This window comes from Furipterus horrens, unplaced genomic scaffold, assembly GCF_987537825.1.
Source record: "Furipterus horrens unplaced genomic scaffold, mFurHor1.1.pri manual_scaffold_5, whole genome shotgun sequence".
Taxonomy (NCBI): Eukaryota; Metazoa; Chordata; class Mammalia; order Chiroptera; family Furipteridae; genus Furipterus; species Furipterus horrens.
In genome coordinates this window covers 161,108,355-161,124,588 of record NW_028327175.1, presented here as the reverse complement: position 1 = coordinate 161,124,588, position 16,234 = coordinate 161,108,355, and the positions used below count along the sequence as shown (strand labels likewise).

Sequence of the window (16,234 nt, the reverse complement as noted above, 5' to 3'; positions counted from 1 at the left end):
GAGACTTCCCCTTGTTACTTACTTCTCGTCACTTGACACTTAGGCATCTGTGTCAGGAATAGAAATCATGTTGGTAGAGTTGCTTAGACTTCTAACTTCTTGTCTTGAATGTTCAGCTTGAGTTACTAGCACAAGCCTGTCCAATACCTGATATACAGAATTGGCTGGAGGCCAAGGACACATTAATGTCTATAGGTTTGGTCATTCTTTGAACCGCACCCTCTTCTGAGGACATAGAGCTCTGTAGTTTTAGTGGGTTGTCTGATCTGCCCCCAAACTGAGCCACTTGGTGAAGATGATGTTCTTAGCTAACCGTATACTTGGCCCACCCTGTCCTTCAGGTTCTGTTGTGATAAATTTGGGGATGGTGGAGAATCTTTCCTGCTTCCTCTGGAGTCCTGCTCCTTTTGTCTGAACCCCTCATGCTCAGGCAGAGAAGCTCAACTGATACTAAGAAAACATAGCTTGTTTCAATCTTGCCTCTGTCTTTGAATTTTATGAAAACCTCATAGTATTTAATTCTTTTTTTAATTCTTGAGGCTTTATCTATGGTACGAATAGCAGTAAAAGTTCATGTGCACTGCTATAGACTGTAGTCGACAATTTGAATAGCCAATCTATTGTTGATGGACTCGAGTTTCCTATTTTGGGCTGTCATAAAAAATGCATGGTGACTGGCTGAGGCTTGTTATATAGGCAGTGGCACATTGCTGCCTGGAAGGAGGTGGGGGTACTTTTGTAACCATGGGAAATTGCAATGGTGAGAAATTATAACCCACCCCACCATTCTTTCGACATTGTTTCTGTAAGTCCTGATATGACTAATATGTAGCTTGTAGATGAACAGCATGTTTGTATAAGAATCCTAGGAGCTAACTTCAAAAGATACAAACTCCAACCTTCAGGCATCCCAGCTCTAGGAGCTTTGCTGACCTCCAACTGTGGAGCCAGGACCACGTAAAGCCAGGATGACTAACCCAGGGTGGTGCACACCAGACCATCACTTGCCTTATCAGAATGGACTGTTCTCCTTTGCACATAGAGAACTTTTCACCTCCCTCCCTTGATCTCTTTGTTCTGTTCCCCTGTCCCTCCTTATATGACACCTCAGCCTCCACGGAGATGTGGAGATGGGCTTTGAGATGTGAGTCCCCCATCATTCCAGGAGGTGGGTTTTGTGACATGAGTCCCCCATCTTCCAGGTTGCCAGCACCTGAAAATAAACTGCTCTCCCATATATCAGCATCTGCCTCTTGAATATTGGCTTTCATAGTGGCAGGCAGTGGACTTACTTAGTTACATTTTCCTGACACCCTAGGGAAGAACATGTATGAAGCAGGTCCCTGAGATCAGAGGGGGACTCTGTCGATGCCTATGGTTCAGTGGTCAGGTGTGTTCAGGGATGACCCCTGTGGACTCCGTTTGATTCCTGTGTCTATACTGCAAGCGAAGACCTGTTCCTAATGGCCCAGGCTGGTGACTTCCGCATGAACATCTCACCTCCTTCAGAGCTGTTCTTTTTCCTGTGGAAGGTTATAGGTTGCCTTGAGGGCGGGGTGAGGTGGGGCCCTCAATGTTCACCTCTAGCTTCTTCTAGGCAGTGGATTCTCGTCCACTGAGCTCTTCTGTTCCTGCACCTCCTAGTGGGGCTGCTTATTGACCTTAGTTCTAGAGTAGCTGGCACAGCAGCCACATTCGTGGTACCAGGCTGGTCTGTGGGCTGGTAACTGGCCTGGGTGTGAGTCAGGTTTTCAGTGAAATTTTATCTAGGTGGGATAGATCAAGTGCTGTTCCTAGTCACCTGTCTCCACTGGCATTTAGCTCTTCATGCTTAATGCCCAAAGCCTGGCAGTAAGATGGGTTTGGTGCCTACTTTCTCCATGTGGGCTAATGTTCCTGCTGGTGCATTCTGACTTGGAAAGCTTTCCTGGCTGACAATGATGGTCCTTCTTTCTTGGCACTTCTCCTACCTGGACATTGGTCTAGCCTAATTCTCAGTTGCATCAGACTAAGGAGGAATTGTCCTTCAGGTCTCCAAACAGAGACTTTAGGCAGGAATTTCTCTGATTACTGGCCTATAGTCTATCTTGGGTAGTCAAAATTCTCCCTGGGATCTGTCCTGTTCTGTTCCCCTCTGCTGGGATCTATGGAGTAAGTGCCCCTGAGGTTAGAGGAATGTTCTGGCTCTTCAGCTGGACCCATGCTCAGACTCCCCTGGATACAAGACATGTGGCTTGGTCATATTTTCACCGCATGTGGCAGTATCTGCTCTACAGGGCTTTGCATGGCCCATAGCATTCCTCTTGCCTCAGGGTCACTTGTTTCCTTCACTTTTTCTCATAAAAGTAGTTCCTTGTCCCTCCGTCTGTACAGGTGTAGGCCTCAGATAACCAGGCCACTGCCCTTTCTTTACCTGGGAATTCTGATTCCTGTGGCCTCTAGCATGTATTCCAGTGTTCTTCCTCCTAGGACTCTTCTCATTCTGTCCCTTGGGTCACCTTCATTGGTCTTTTCTCATCCTTTGGGTCTGACTTCTGGAGCCGTCAACTTGGTAGATATTATTCCATCTTGGGCCCAACCTCTTTCCTGCCCTCCTGGAATCCTATCAGCTGCCCTTTAAAATCTCCATTTCTATCTGCTTCACTCAGTCTACCTGTTGCCTTCCATGGTCAGTTGAGTGTCCCCAAGCTGCCTTCCCTTCCCCTAGACACAGGGTCTCTATTTTCAGGATGTAGTTTTAGAATCTTACTCTTCGTTCTTAAAAATATTTTTTAATTTGAAAAATTTTAGAAAAGCCTATAGAAGAAAATAACACAAATAATCATTACTCTATTATACCTTCAAGCCTAGTCCTAGACCTACCCAAGTATATGCCTTATCTTAGATTGGATCCAATTATTGTTAGATGATTTGTCTATTAGCCAAGTGAATCTCATGGTTCCAGTTACCACTTTTCCCAGGTACATTGGTGATGGTGGAATTGGTAGTATTATCCATGGTATCTTTGATCAATGTTCATATCCAGATGGATGGCCTGAGAGCTAGCTGGCTGTGTCACTTGTGCTGAGCAATGCTGGGATTTGGTTTTTCAAGAGTGTCTGCCTGAGGCTGACTATTTGGGAGATCCAATGCAGTGAACTCAAGATGAGTGCATATCTGTGATCTGTTGCGGAGGAAAGACTACTGTTCTATAACATGACTGCTGCTGGACCTGGACCCTGGAACTGGATCTGGGTCAGAACAGAGATGGCTTTCTATAAATTCCCTCAGAGACTGTCTTGGTGACCCCTCTCCTGTGTTGCAAGGCATGCTGGTTCCTCGAACAGACGATGGCCCTGTCCCCTGCGTGATGTAAGGCATTTTCTCTTTATATGGGCAGGTCACACCCCACTACCCCTGTCCATCTTGTCCTTTTTTGTATATTGGATTGGCAAAAAGATTGTTGGGTTTTTTTCCATAAGATGGCTCTAAAAGTTAAGTTGTCTTTAACAATTTTGTTAGATTGTATTGTGACAGCTGTCATATCAGTGTGCATTAAAAAAACTTATCAAAGTTGGTGAATATTTATATAGCTATTTTAATATTGAAGTTGGAAGAAAAACACAACATCTCCAGCATATTATGCTTTATTATTTCAAGAAGGTTAAAAATGCAAATGAAATGCAAAATAACAAAAAGATTTGTACAGTGTGTGGACAAGGTGCTGTGACTGATTGAACATGTCAAAAGTGATTTGCGAAGTTTTGTGCTGGAGATTTCTCACTGGATGATGCTCCATGGTTGGGTAAACCAGTTGAAGTTGATAGCGATGAAATTGAGATATTAATTGGGAAAAATCAACATTGTACTATGCAGGAGATAGCTGACATACTCAAAATATTCAAGTCAATAAAGTTATTGGTGAAAATTAAAAATGTGTCTTTTAATTTACAGAAAAACTAAACAAACTTTTTTGCTAACCCAATAATTCTTTAGCATCTGTCATGTGGTGCAGAGAAGATCCACATTATCATCTTGCTGCCACCCACAACATACCAGGAATGTAAGTTCCCTTAATAAACTCTTTGATATAATTCTGGAGTTGTCAGACTCATTATCTAATCTCTCAGTTCTGGGAAATTTCAAGTAACAATTGATGAGCCAGCAAGAAGACTCAAGAAATGGGCCTTGGTTACTTCTGAATGAGTAAGAAGAAACAGGTTAAAAGGGACAAAAAATTGTAGAAGGGTTTGTGGAAAAGGAATCTTTGGGAATAAAGTTTTATGTGGTCAAGGTAAGATTGAAATAAATTTAACTGGTACATTAATTTAAATATCAAAAGTAAGCTGATGTAAAATTAGAGTTTGGTTCTTTTTTTCTTTATGCTAAAAATTTCCTGTATTATGGATATGCTCCTGGTAAGACATCATGAAAGTTATCTGTCTCAATTCTATGTTTTATTAAAACAATTTTCTGTGTCTTATGTTGCCTTAATCAGGTTCTTAATTGCTTAAGAAACCTGAATCTTAATAGTAAAGGCTAACCTGTATTTGAAATGCTCTAAATGACTTTCATGAAAAGTCAGCAGCAACAAAATCTATAAAGATTGTAGTATGTATGGGAGAAGTTCTTTCTGCTTCTGCAAAAATGACCCCTCATTGTCAGACTTTTGCCATCCTGATGTCCTCGTGACATGGCCACGTTCTGTTCCTGAATTAGAAATTAAGATAGGTAAACAATAGTTATAAATTAAACGAATAGTTGGAGATATGGGAAATCCAAGAAAGCCGCTTGGTTCATTCAGTCTCTCTGGCTAGCCCCACTTATCTTTTTATTATTTTTATTTCTTATGACCCATGGTGCATTTAGTCTGGACTTCATTCAACTGCCACTCAGTATGGGTTCAATATGTTCTTGTTGTTGTACGTATATTTTCTGGGTGGATTGAAGCCTTTCCCTGCCCCAAGGCTGATGCCCTAACAGTGGCAAAGAAAATGTGTTTCCCACTTGGGGTATATCTTCCAAGTGCTCCCCATGGCACGTAGCCCCGCTATATACCATAGGATGGTGGCTTGGGACCTGTCACCATTTTCCTTCCCTACCTCTATGAAATGGGCTTATTATATTATGACATGTTAACCTGTGAAGATTGTCTCTGCAATAGAAAGTCTTGTAGGCTTTACTGAACTACCTATAACAGAGAGGCTGGGCAACGAATCTTCAGAAAATTCAAGGTCTGGGAACTGCAGTATGTTTTTGGGAGTTATATGGTAAGATAAGACCTGTGGTGTCCCCAAGCCTCTCACAGACAAAGTACAAGTCTACCCTGTACCAGAAGAGGTTGTGGTTATTCTGGGGTATTGGTGAACTTTTATGCCCCATTTAGCACAATGACTTTGCCAATTATATCACCTAATTAAGAAGGGATATATGTGGGACTGGGGAGCTGAACAAACTGTCTCCCTTTGAGAAAACAAAAATACTGGTGAAACAGACTAAAGTTCTTAGAATCTCAGAGGCAGGGTTACCATTTGAATTAGTTATAAAATCAGAAATGATACAGAGAGATCTGATCAGATCATTGGGAAGAAGTAGGAGGGGCCATAGGAGGAGTGTGCCGAGGCAAGGGTAAGCAATCTGGGATGGGGTTGGCTGAGAAACTGAATGCCTCCAGAGCCAATGGAAATAAAAAGAGGGCTGGCTCTGGGGCTGGCTCAGGTTCTCTGGCTCCTGGGTGGGCTCTCTCTGGCTCTCCAGCTCTTCTTCCTTAAGGATGCCTGGATGATCATGCTGCAGGCATTTTGGATGGGAAGGAACACCGGGCACAGCCTAGGATCAGGCTGGCCTGGCAGACAGTGGGTGGCAGGTTTATTCTTTGGGTGTTCTAAAGGGGACAAGCTCGAGGCAGAAGCCTGCCATTCTTCCAAAATTGTGTAACTTTTGTTTCTTATGTTGTTTTAGTTTGTAAACTAACCCTATAGAAATAAGATAACTAAAAACTAACAGCAGGAATGATAGAACCCAGGTGTTAGAGTTTAGCCTTAATTGATAGGCTTAAGTGATTGAGGCTGTAACTAAAGAATTAAAGAGTTTAGCCTTAATTGATAGGCCTAAGTGACTAATTGTTGTGGAAAGCTGTTATTCCAAAATTGTGAAGCTTTTGAATACAGACTCCTTTCCTTTGCCTCTGAAATTTTGCCTAGAGGGTGGCAGCAGGCAGCAGGACCCCGACTTGCTTTTCGGTAACAGAAAAGCTGGCATTCGTACTCCCTGTCACTACCAGAACAAATAGGTAGAGACAAGGATTGAATCTTGATGGGTGCTTTATTCAGATGCTGGTGATCTGAGAAGACAGTGGGTTATGTACCCTGAAAAACCATCTTAACATCACATCTCAAGCCAAACTTTTTATAAGGAGAAAAAAGGGTAAGTAAGAAGTTTGGAAAAAAAGGTTAATTGGATAAGAGTTGCAGTCTGAGGGTGATTCTCCTACTACTTCTTATCTATTGATCAACAACTCAGATACTATCTCCATCGCTTGCAGACCCCCTGAGATACAAAGTTTGTCAGGTAGGTCATGCATTCCAGTTCCTGGAATAACAGCTTTCCACATGTATTAATCACTTAAGCCTATCAACCAAGGCCAAAATCTTTAACTGTTGAGTTTCTTTGTCAGTTATTTCAGTAAACCTCAAAGGCATGGGCATTATAGCAAAAACAGCCAAAGGAATTAGCACCCCTTAGATTTTTGATCCCAACTGTGGAAGGAAACAGAAATCAGATACACCTTGATAGAATAGCCAGTTACAGTAAAAACTTCCCTTCTCATCAACGGATGGGTTGTCTGCAAAGAAATCTCTATAATTGGATTATAAAATAGTTAACAAGATTATGTACTCCCTTGAGGGTGCTTACACCTCCAAGGGTCTAAAAGAGAGGATTACCCTGGTACTTCAAAGGTGTTAAACTAGATGCACAAGAACAATGGAAAGGGCTTGATTATGGCAAAAATAAACTTTTTACTAGGCAAGTTATAGGCCTGAGATGTGACTACCCACAATGACCCATCCAGTTATGAATTTGTGATCAGATCACCCTGTCAGGTTACTTTCAGTCACTGAGCTTTGTCAGAGTTATTATGCAGCCCCATTTTGTTCACAAGTCCCCCTTTTGGTTATAAAGCAGTCTGAAGGATGCATTGATGGACCAACCTTTTGGTTGGATTGTATGGTCTCACAGTGCTGGGCAGGCTCATTCCTTGGAAGTCTCAGTGTCAACATCATCTTCTTGAAATGGTAGATCATTGAGGATGAGGCAGTACCATCATGAGATGTGAGTTGAGGCCACATTTTCCCAAAAAGGAAGGGCAGGTAAAAGGCAATCAGACCTTATGGCCTTCATTGTGTAACCAAAATACGTGTTCAGCTCCTATGGCAACAAAAGCCAAACTCATGAGACATGTGTTGGTACAAAAGGAAAGAGGTTTATTCAGATGCTGTGACCTGGGAGAATGGTGGACTCCCATATAAAAAACCATCTCACCTTCTTGCTCAATCCTGTGGTTCTTATAGGGATAAGGTGGAAGACTTTTTTTTTTTCTCCCTATACAATTACAGTATTCCCTCACTTATTGGGGGTATTATGTTCTAGACCCCCCTGTGAAGTAGGAACCTTACATTTATTCTACACTCTTAAACCTACCTAACTTTAACAATATACGTATACAGTACTGCAAAATCCCGCGATATAGTGAAAAATCCGCGATAAATAATAAAAAATAATATTTTTAAAAATCCCGTGATGCAGTGAGGCCACGATAAGTGAACTGTGATATAGGGAGGGACTGCTGTATCTTACTAGCTTTGGGCATGCTCAGTGTAAGAACCTCCCCCTACACCATCTTGGCTATTGGGAGAGACTCCCTGGCACTCTCTGACTATCTATGGTATGAGGGTCAGTGGGGAGAGGGGTGCTGCAGGACCCTCGATCAGGAAGTCTGTAGGTGCTGCATGCCTCGGTCCACATCCCGATGCTGGACACAGCACCCCACATCTGGGGTAGCCAGTTGAAATCTGTGGGGCACCCCTGGACCCTGTGGCACCTGCATCCCCTGCACAGTCCCGCACAGCATACCACTAAGAAATGGCGAACTTGGCCTATTCTCACCCTGCTGCTGGCTTCCCACACTCTGTCTGAGTGTCTATGGTGACAATTGTGAAACACAGTCTGGATCATTTCTATCCTGTGGACTATCATCATTTGAGTTTTGCTGTCTCTTTTTATTTTTTGTATTTTGCAGGTAATATAACATTTACATAAGCCATAAGAAGTATTAAAGGTTATTTTATACATCTTCAGCAATAATGAACAGTTGGGTTATATAGAAAAATCCAAAGAACAAGTATAACATTACTATGAATATTATTAAACTAATCAAACAATTGGTTTCTGAGTTCGACATCGATCTGTTGATAGACACACCCCTTGTCGATGTCTTGGGATAGTTGCCTACCTCTAAAGTCAGTGGCTTCTCATCCTTGAGAAATCTTTGGTGCCCATTGTAGACAGAGGCAAGTTTCAGATGGGGGTAGTTATTCATTTGTGTTTAGGTGGCTTTTTTAGATGAGATATGTGAATCCATGAGTTTACCCTTTTAATTTTAGTAATACCTAGTAAAGTCCCTTTCAATAAAGTTGGAGACAGTCTTTTATTTGATGTCTCTTTCAATAGACAAAATCTCCTAGTTATAAGCCATGGTCTTTGAAGTCTTCATAGGAAATGAATCAGTTACTAATTCTTCAATTTCTTTAAATTGGTTAATAAGTCCTTGACAATAATGCAGAAATGTCTTCTTTTAGTAAGGTTGATTCATATGCCCTTTCATCCAGATGCATAGGGCACCCTGTGACTATTTTATAAGTAGAATGGCTGTTTTCCAAAGGAGTAGGCCTCAGGTTGAACTTTTGGCCAAGGGGGATTAAAAGTTTCTGAAATTTTAGCTAGTCGAGTTTTAATTGTAGCACTGGTATAGCCCACCAATCTAGAGGACTAGGGGTGATAAGTACAATGAAAATGCTGCAAACTAGGCCAAGTGTTACAATTGGATTGCATTATTTGCCCACTGAAGTGAGTCCCTCATTCACTACATAACTCAAAGGAAATTTCCCAATTGGAGATTACTTTTTCCAATAAAAATTTACCTATCATTAAAGTTGTTCTCCTACAAGCGAATGCCTCAACGCAATGAGAGAACATACAAATCATAACTAACGCATATTTGTATCCTTGAGATGGTGGCATTTGGATAAAATCCAATTGCCATACTTCAAATGGACCTAAAGGGAATAGGAAATGTCATTGGGACTCACAGAGTGGTTTTCCAGGATTATATTTTGGATAGATAGAACATCTGTTTTATGCTTTATGAGCTACAGCTAGAAAAGGTTTTCAATAATATTGTTCATTCCATGTAATTATCTCTTCAGGACCCCAATGTGTTAATTCATGTACATGTTGAAGTATACAATGTGTTAGTTCATGTACATGCTGAAATATAGGCAATTGAGACCCTATAGGTAAGATTGTTTTCCCATTGGGTCCAAACCATATCTGTTTGTCAGGTCAAAGATTCCCCTTCTTGTTGCCATGTTTTCTTTTCCTCTGTAGCTACATTTGTAACTGCAAAAGGGTCTTTTATTCATTCATCAGGGAGCAAAGGACATTCTTGGGTTTGGACAACTTGATTGCTTCGTGCTGCTTGTTTAGCTGCAGCATCAGCTAACTGATTTCCTTTTGCTTCCATGGTGATAGCTTTAGGACATTCAGGAATTTTGATAATTACCAATTGTACCAGTTGTTGTATAACATCTTATAATTCTGAAACCTGTTTTTCGTTCTTTATAGACTGCCTTAAGGAAGTTAAGAAGCCTTGCTCTTTCCATAACATTCCAAAGTCATGATTTACACAAAGGCATAGTAACTATCAGTGTAAGTATTGGCTAGTTAATCTTTGGCCATTTGACAAGCTTGGATTAGAGCAATTAATTTGGGTTTGGGGCAGATCTTATTTCAGTTATATAAAGCCTTTCAATACAACTACCATGGGAGTTATTGTATATTCAACTTGGTAATGTTTCTGTTCATTTTTGAGATAAGATCCATCTGCAAACCAAATTAAGTCAGCATCATCAATAGAATTTCCTATAAATCTTTCCTAGGAGCAAGAAGGTGGTCAGTAAGTAAAGCGCAATTGTGGGTGTCCTTATCCTGTAAAGAAGGCAGAAGAGTTACTGGGGTAAGAGTTACATCAGGCTAAAGTAATGTTAGATGCATAAAGCAGGAGTACTTCATAAGAAGCCAGTTGGCTGACTAATAAATGCTGAGTATGGTGAGAGCTTAGCAAAGATTCAACAGAATGAAAATGTAAGTTGTTAAGAGAGTCCATAACTGTTTCTTCTGTTTGTTTGCATCACATGGCTGTAATGGCCCTTATACAGGGAGGGAGCCTTTTTGCTACTGAGTCTAATTGTTGACTATTATATCCCATAGTTCTATGGTGATCTTCGTGTTTCTGAATTAAAACTCCTAAACCATTTTCTTTATTTTCATGCATGAAGAGGAAGAAAGGAAGTTCATAATTAGGATGTCCTGAAGTGGGAGCATTAGGTAAATCTTCCTTTAAAGCTTCTGCAGCTTGTTCCCCTTCGGGGTTCCATTGGATTGTATCAGGTCCATCTGATTTTAATAATGCATATAGAAGCTGAGCCATTAATGAAACATTTGGAACCCAGATGTGACAGTCTTCAGTCAGTCCTAGAAGTCCCATAAGCTGTTTCTTAGTTCTTGAAGGAGGAAAGGATAGGATTCCTCTGAGTCTTTCAGGATTAATTAGAATTGAAGCTTGTCTGTTGAGACCTTATGTCCTTTGATAAGTAGCTGTTGTAATAGATAAATTGTATCCTTTTGGGAGTCTAGCGATGTCCTAAAGCAAAAAAGTAAATTATCACCATATTGGATTATAGTGGAATCTCTGGGAAATTCAGCATCATTTAAGTCAGCATTTAGTATCTGAGAGATATAATGGGACTTCCCATATAACCTTGGGTGGAGCGTTATTATCCACAGGAACGGCTGATAATAGGGTATGTGAATTTGGAGCCACAGAATGTCTGAGAATAACTATTTTATTTATAGCTCTGAGATCTGGTACAAATCTCCATCTTTTCCCATTGGGTTTCTTTACTGGAAGGATAGGAGAATTACAGGGGCTCGTGCATGGAATCATAAGCCCCCCTTTAAAGTAATCTTGTATCATGGGCCTAATTCCAGCTAGTGCATCAGATCTTAAAGGATATTCATGAATACTAGGTGGAAGCAAAGTGTTGTCAATAGTTATTTTGATAGAAGTGGCTGACTTAATCTTGTCAATATCTGTACTGAAAAGAGCCCAGAGTTCCATAGGAATGCTCTGTGGTAAAGGTTTAGCCTGTAGATTAGTTTCTGCTTGTGAAGTTTCCTTTAAAATCATTGTTTTCTCAGTAGATTCAGCATCTGATTTATGTAGTTCTAAACACATTTCACTTTCCTAAGAAAAGGATATGTTGAAATCATGGGTTTCAAGAAAGCCTCACCCTATCAGGGCAGATTTGACTAGTAAAAATATATGTTGCCCTGTAACATTCCCTAGCTGGAAGGGAATAGATTCTGATTTGACATGAACATTGACTGATTAGATATCCCTACCAATTGTACAGAAGCTTTACTCTGAGGGAGAAGGCAATTTAGTTTGGTAGGGTTAAGAAAAATGAAGTAGCCCTAGTATCTACAATGACCTTAGTAATTTTTCTTTTTTATGGTAATTTTACTTTCTCCAAAGGTATTGGCATAGAGAAGAGGAAATGCCCCTTCATATTTTGGATCATTTTGATGATCCTTAAACCTGTCTGGAGACAATCTTATATATTATTTGAAAGCTTTCTCAAAATGTTCAAAAAATCAAGTATGGCTTCATCAAGTTTTTATTTACATTGCTGGATTTTTGTTCAATCTATTTTCTGGGGAAATATCTCAAGGATGGCTTAAAGCTGGTGGGCCAATTACTTGCATTTTTCCAGGTCTGTTTCTCTTTGTTTGTTTTAGAAAGTCCTCCATAGGAGTTTTGCAGCAAACCTTATTTGGTCATTCTGCTGCTTTGCTCTCAGAAACCACTGGTTGTATTAGTTGGAGCAGGTCAGAAAAGCCAGGATCATATATTATAACAATTAAAATCAAATACCTTTGTGGACCCAACAGGGTCTTAGATAGGATCAGAAAAATCTTTAGTTAGACTTCTTAATTCTGTTTAAGTCCAAGGGGAGTCAATTCATACCAGTTCCCCTCATCCTGAGACCAGCTTCTCTCTAAAGGGAGCTGCCAGAACTTTTGTTTTTTCCAGCCTATCCTGGTCTGGCTTCCTATTCTTAGTTTCCCCTAAGTCAGTATAGGGTGGTGGTAGAAGAGATGTAGAGGAGAGACAAGGAGGGGGAGAAAGGGAGGACACATCTGGACAAGGAGCTCAGAAAGTAGTGGGGCAGTTGGGGAATGGGGGGAACTGGGGTGTCAGCCTTGAGCAGTTTTGGAAGCTGCCTTTAGTTCAGAGACAGTGTGTAAAAGTTTCTTATTAACTTCCCAAGAGAAGAAATTTTATCTGATCTCAGACAGTCCTTTTTTTTTTTTAAGTATATTTTATTGATTATGCTGTTACAGTTATCCCAATTTCTTTTCCCTTTGCTCTCCTCTTCCCAGTACCCCCCTTCCCTCCAGCAATCCCACCCCCCTTAGTTCATGTCCATGGGTCATGCATATAAGTTCTTTGGCTTCACCCTTTCCTATATTATTTTTAACTTCCCCCTCTCTATTTGTACCAACCAATTATGCTTCTAAGTTCCTGCACCATTTCCCTGTTTCTCACCCTTTCCCTCCCAGCTGATAACCCTCCAGATGATCCCCATCCTTATAATTCTGTTCTTGTACTGATTATTTGCTTAGTTTGCTTTTGTTTTCATTTTTTAGATTCAGTTGTTGATAGTTATGAGTTTGTTGTCATTTAAATGTTCATAGTGTTGATCTTCTTTTTCTTAAACAAGTCCCTTTAACATTTCATATAATAATGGATGGTGATAATGAACTCCTTTAGCTTTACCTTGTCTGGGAAGCACTTTGTCTGCCCTTCCATTCTAAATGATAGCTTTGCTGGACAGAGTCGTCTTGGTTGTAGGTACCTGCCTCTTATCATATTGAATACTATTGCCAGTCCCCTCTTGCCTGTAAAATTTCATTTGAGAAATCAGCTGATAGTCTTATAGGCACCCCTTTGTAGGTAACTCTCTGCTTTTCTCTGGCTGCTTTTAACATTCTCTCTTTATCTTTCACCTTTGGCATCTTAATTATGATGTGTCTTGGTGTGGTCCTCTTTGGGTCTAGCTTGTTTGGGATGCTCTGTGCTTCTTGGACTTGTATGCCTATTTCCTTCACCAAATTTGGGAAGTTTTCCTTCATTATTTTTTCACATAAACTTTTGATTTCTTGCTCTTCCTCTTCTCCTTCTGGCACCCCTATAATTCAGTTGTTGGCACATTTAAAGTTGTCCCAGAGGTTCCTAAGCCTCTCCTCATTTTTTTCAATTCTTGTTTCCTCATTTTGTACTGGTTGACTGTTTTTTTCTTCTTTGTGTTCCAAATAATTGATTTGAACCCCGGTTTTCTTCCCTTCACCATTGGTTTTGTGTGGATTTTCCTTCGTCTCATTTAGCATAGCCTTCACTTCTTCCCTTATGTGTCTGCCATACTTAAGCATATCTGTCAAGTCTGTGAGCATCTTTATCACCAGTGTTTTGAACTCTTCATCTGTTAGGATGACGATCCCCTTGTCTGTTAGTATGGCTATCTCTTCATCGCTTAGTTCTCCCACTGGAACCTCGATCCATTCTCTCTTTTTGGCCATACTTCTCTGGCTCCTCATTTTGACAAGCTCCTGTGTTTGTTTGTCTCTGTGTCTTAGGCAGAGCTGTTGAACCTGTTACATTGTAAGGGGCGGAGCCTTAGGTATTCATTAGTACAGGGTGGTCCATTTCACCATGTTGTAGTGCTGTGTTGGGGGTGTGTGTGTGTGTGAGAGAGAGAACAATGCCTCTTGCTCAGCACTTGCCCCTTTTCGAGGCACTTCTCCCACCTCTGTATAGGACTGGCACTTCTCTAGCTGTTGCCCTGGCCTTCATCCCCAGAGTGAGTAGGTTTGCAGATGTTCTAGGATTGTGGGGACCCTTTAAACAAGAAGACTCTACTGAGAGACCAGCAGTTTCTGCCTCCACCCCAACCCCCACTGGTTTGCACAGCCAGAAGCAATGAGGCTTTATTTTCCCTGGCGCTGGGACTGTGAGCTGTGTGGTCTGGGTTGGTACTGAGAACACTCCCCAGGTGTCCCTCCCAACTTTTTAAAATGTTTGTGCTTTCTGCTGGCCTGCCACTGCTGCCACTGCTGCCACCCCACACCACATCCTCTCCTCCCTGGCTCCCCTCCTCCCCTCCTCCCCTCCTACCTGTCTGCATGAGTATTTCCTCTTTATGTCTTTGTTTGTTGGACTTCCATGCAGCTTGATTTTCTGGACCTTCTGGTCATCTCTAGTTTTGAGGTAGTTGTATTCCTTCATAGCTGTGGAGGGAGATGCAGCGTATCTCTCAGACAGTCTTTAAATGTCTCTTCCTAACGACCTGAAGAAGAGAAAGTTTATCTGGGTTCCTTTTAGAGACTTCTCTTTTCCAATCAAGGTAAACATTCCATTCATTCAGTTCAATTTTAAAGCCAGTTTTTCCCAATTGAGTGCACCAAAATGATTTTTAAAAAAATAACAATAATAATAACTTAGATGTTTCAAAAGGGCCCCATTTTGGCCTTTTTAAGTTGATATCACCTTTGATTAAATCTTCCTGTTTCTGTAGATACTTGCAAATTGAAGCTCCATATGAATCTGTTACTAAGCAAGGGCTCACTGCCCGACACACATGGAAGCCAATACTATGGCACTGGCTTTTGAGAAAAGAGAAAGCTTTATTGTGAAATCAACCAGCAAGGCTCAAATTTGTCTCCCTGGTGCAAGGTATGGGGTGAGAGTTAAGGGATTTCAGCACCAGATCTTCCTGGACAACAGACCCTTTGCTTCTTCACGTTCCTGTCCTTGTTTCCACTGGGGGGAGAGACTTCTCTGCTGTGCTTGCTTGAGCTACATGACTTGCAGTTTGTTCTCTTGTCTCTGAAACACAACTCAGTATCTTGCAGGAAACAGGATAGGACCCATTTGAGCTAGTTCTGCAGTTACAAATAATACCCCCCTTTTGTTGTTCATTCCTCAGTCTTGGGGACTATTGGAGACAACTGCTCTTGCTACTTCCTATTGATAAGGGGACAAAGTAAGCCATAAAGAGTGCAAGAAAGCATAAGAAAGCAGACTACCCTATAGGACTATACAAGCAAACATCACTACCAGGAAAGTAAAACACACTGTGTTTTTTTAAAGTTTAAATGCATTTTATTTTTAGAAAACCTACATGACATGTTTTTCTTAAAAACATTGCCTCCACTTCATGTAAATCAAGGTCAAAATAAATGAAGAGCTCAAGATAGCATCAGTCCCATTTGCCCTACTCCTGGTGTGTGGGTGAAAAGCAGCAGCCAGTTATGAGGACAGGTGACAGATCCACATTGCCAAATTTGTTAACACTTTTCCATTTCTAAACCATCCTTAAAGAAAATCATATATGGGTCACACCATCCTCATGGTAGTCCAGCAGAGCAACCATGCCATTTGGATTCATGTTTTCACCAGTAAAGAAATGGTAGTGTGTGGAATTAGCAAGGATATTCTTGACTTGTTCTGCAACCCCTGTCATAAAAGGCTTTACTCTTAAAAATATGGAATGTTTCATGAATTTGTGTGTCATCCTTGCACAGGGGCCATGCTAATCTTCTCTGTATCGTTTCAGTTTTAATGTATGTGCTGCCGACGTGAGCACAAGCACGTTGTTTAAACCAAAACAATAATAAGTCAAGACAGAGCTTAGTATACAATCATTTTACTCTTGGGTGGAAGCAAACTGTTTTCCAGATATTCGCATCTTCTCTTCCTGAGCAAGCAGGGTCTTAGTTGTCCTGTTTCGTTTGAAAAGTAAGTTAAGATATGCAAGGCTTATCAGTTAAGGGGTCACAAATGTTACTTGTGAGT

The 16,234-nt window shown here is 40.9% G+C and overlaps 1 non-coding gene across 1 annotated transcript; it reads right to left on the bottom strand.

Annotated features, from left to right (window-relative positions):
* Window positions 1-15,918: 15,918 nt before the first annotated feature.
* Window positions 15,919-16,025, bottom strand: LOC150010238 (U6 spliceosomal RNA). The gene has a single exon (XR_016511625.1). It is a non-coding gene; the product is annotated as a U6 spliceosomal RNA (small nuclear RNA).
* Between the last annotated feature and the right edge of the window lie 209 nt (window positions 16,026-16,234).